Here is a 3,313-nt window from a genome sequence, read left to right as displayed (position 1 = left end):
TTGGAGCAGTAGGCCACTGATCCTCCGAAGATCATAAGGCAGCCGTCCAGTGTTGGAAAGCCATCGTCCTTCTCCTCAGCGTCGTCCACATTGGGGGCAGAGTCTTTCCCCTGCTCTCCTTTGTTGGAGCCTCCGGACAAGAACTGCCTCATGAGGCCATAGTCCTTGAGCAGATGCTTAACAGGAAAGGTGTGGTTCGGGCACAACCCCTCGAGTAAATTTTCAAAGTGGTTCGGAGTGCCCTCCGTAGGCTTCCGACCACCCTTGCGGTCAGCAGCGGCCACGAGCGAGTCCTCGTGCCGTTGCTTCTTATTCTTCCTTTTGGTGGAACGATTGGAGGTGCCTTCACCGGCACCCTCGTCCTGCCTTGCCTTGCCCACGAGGCGATCGAAGATCGCTCCGACCACCTCTTCTCTTGAGGCATGGCTAGTGGCGATGTCCAGGAGTTTCTTGGTGGTTCGCGGGCCCTTGTATCCTAGCTTATGAACCAAGGACTCACAGGTCATCCTGGGCTAGAAGGCTGCTATCACATCGGCATTGGCGATGTTAGGGACCTCATTGCACTGTCGGGAGAAGCACCAGATGTACCTAGGTAGGGTCTCATCGGCCTTCTGATGATAGTTCTTGAAGTCCCATGGGTTCCCAGGGCGCTTGTACGTGCTCTGGAAGTTTCCCACAAAGATCTTCAGATCCGCCCAACTCTAGATTATGTTGGACGGCAGGTGTTCCAACCATGCTCATGCCGAATTGGCCAAGAATAGTGGAAGGTTGCGGATAATGAAGTCATCATTATCCACACCACCGGCTTGATAGGCAAGCCGATAGTCTTCGAGCCAAAGTCTGGGGTTTGTCTCCCCAGAGTACTTAGGGATATTGGTAGGTGGTCGGTACCTTGGCGGGAAAGCAGCGTTGAGGATGTGCCGGCTGAAGGCCTGAGGGCCTGGTAGGCCAGGGCTCGGGCTTTGGTCCTCGCTGCTGTCATAGTGTCTGCCACGACAAGGATGATAGCTGTGGTAGGCTCCTTCTCTTGGGTCGCTGTAGGTGCGTCTGCGGGCGTCGAGGGTCCTGCATGCGTCGTAGTTGCGGCCGAGATGTTGATGTATTGGGATCACAGCGTGCTGCTTGTTGCCTTATGGTGCTTGGTGGACTGATACGTCCCTAGCGGGGTGCACCGAGGGCATACGCTGGCTAGTGTCAAGCTCGCGTCGTCGACACAACAAGCTCTCTGCTTGCTGCGTCGCCGCACGCTCTAGTAGCGTGCGAATTTCACGGTGGGACCAACGATCCTCGGGCGTTGCGGCCTCTAGAAGGCCATGTAGAAAGGCCGTTGTGGCGTCGATGTTCTGGCTTGCCCGAGCGAAGTGAGGAAGGGTTTCATCATCAGCGATGATCCTTCGGTTTATGTCACGGGCTACGGAGCGTGCACGCCCACCGTCTCCATGGCGTTCGATCTCCCGATCAACCTCTGCGTATTCCCGTATAAGCTGTTGTTCGGCTTCATCGATCTCCCGCTTTTGGGCTCTCAACTGCTCCACCCCTACGTGAGGTGGGGCCACTATCTCCCCTTCGGTTTCACCATCGAGGTTGACTACCGGGGTAGCCTCCTCCACGGAGACGCTTTCGACGTGTCCCTCGGGGGTACCCGCCATGAAACATTCCTGGGAGGGGTGATGGCTCCCCTTGCTGGAGTCAGAGCCAGAGTTTGACCCTGGCCCCTCCATGAGGAGGCCGTGGAGGGATTCCGTGACGCTTTTGATCATCCCTACGAACTTGTTGTTCGTGAGGGACAGGATCATGCGTTGTGCCACAAGGTGGCTAACGGTCGTCGCGACGTTGTGGAGACCGAACGGAAGCGTCGTTGGGGCGCTTGGTGTGGAGTGTTCCAAAGAGAGGGTGAGGCGGCGTGGGTCCTCCCTGGACAGCTAGGGTCCAAGGGAGACATCGGGCCGGTGCTCAAGCCTCCCGTAGTTGAAGCCGATGGAGGGGAGAGATTGGATGGCGGCGTGGGCCAACGCCAACTCTCCTCCCACCGTGACGATGAAGTCTAGGTCACCAAAACACACATGTGCACCCAGGACCCAGCTGATTGCGTGGCTAGCCATCCGAGGCCTAATTTGGAACATGCAAAGGCCCCTACTCAGCGCGCCAACTGTCGGTGTTTCGAACAAACACCAACTAGTAAATTTATATTTGTTGCGCGTTAGGCTCGGATGGTGTACTAAAGGACAAAGTTTATACTGGTTCGGGCAGAACGTCCCTATGTCTAGTTTACTGTTTCTCATGTTATTAGTACCAGAAAAGGTTCGTAGTATGGGGTACAAACGGTCAAGAGAGGGATAGGTCCCAAGTCTCTAATGGAAAGGTCAAAAGGATGCCAAGAGCTCGGTTGCTGCTCGGCTATGTGTTGTGTGTCGAATTGATCCCTCCCCTTAGTGGGGTGTCCTGCCCTCCCTTTTATTGACCAAGGGGGGAGCAGGGGTTACAGATGGGAGAAAGAGGAAAAACCAAAGGTAGAGAAGGTCCTTCGAAGGTATCAGGTCTTCCTTTTCCCTTGAGCCTGCCCTGCTGACATGGCAGACCACGCTAGGGATAGCATGTTTCACCGATCCTGATAGGGCTGGGCTCTGGCTTCGTTTCAGCGAGTGGTCACGTCTCATCCTCCCCCGGCGGACGGTGCGGTGTGTCAGGGCGTCGAGCCATGACTCTGCGGGGAGTAGACGGAGAAATGACCATACGCCCATCACTGTAGATGATGTGAGCTCTTTCTTGGATTGTAGTGGTTGTTGTATGCTTGTGTCAGGATCCACGCCCGAGGGCTGATGGCGGCGTCTACAACACTGTAGGACAAAAGTCGACGCCTACAACACTATTCGGGCTCTACCATGCCTGGGGGGGGGGGCTTAAAGCGCCCGTCCCGTCGTATCCTGATGGTACCTTCTCGTAGGTGCGCAGGGCATAGTCCTTGGTACTGTTGTTGACCTGAGTGTCTTGTCTTACCCTGTGCTCGTCATCATGAGAGGGCATGGTGTAGATGTCGGGCAAGGCGGAGCCAGCCCTTAGTCGTTGGGCGAGGCGTAGCCTGCCCCGAGACGTCGGGCGAGGCAGAGCCAGCCCTCAGTCGTCGGGCGAGGCGCAGCCTACCCCAGGACATCGGGCGAGGCCCTCAGCCGTCGGGCGAGGCGGAGCCTGTCCTCAGCCGTCGAGCGAGGCGGAGCCAGCCCTCAGCCGTCGTGCGAGACGGAGCCTACTCTCAGCCGTCGGGCGAGGCGGAGCCTGCCCTCCGACGTCGGGCAAGGCGGAGCTAATCTTCGGT

This window comes from Miscanthus floridulus, chromosome 19, assembly GCF_019320115.1.
Source record: "Miscanthus floridulus cultivar M001 chromosome 19, ASM1932011v1, whole genome shotgun sequence".
Taxonomy (NCBI): Eukaryota; Viridiplantae; Streptophyta; class Magnoliopsida; order Poales; family Poaceae; genus Miscanthus; species Miscanthus floridulus.
The sequence above is the reverse complement of the archived record's forward strand: the minus strand, read 5'-3'. Positions refer to the sequence as shown.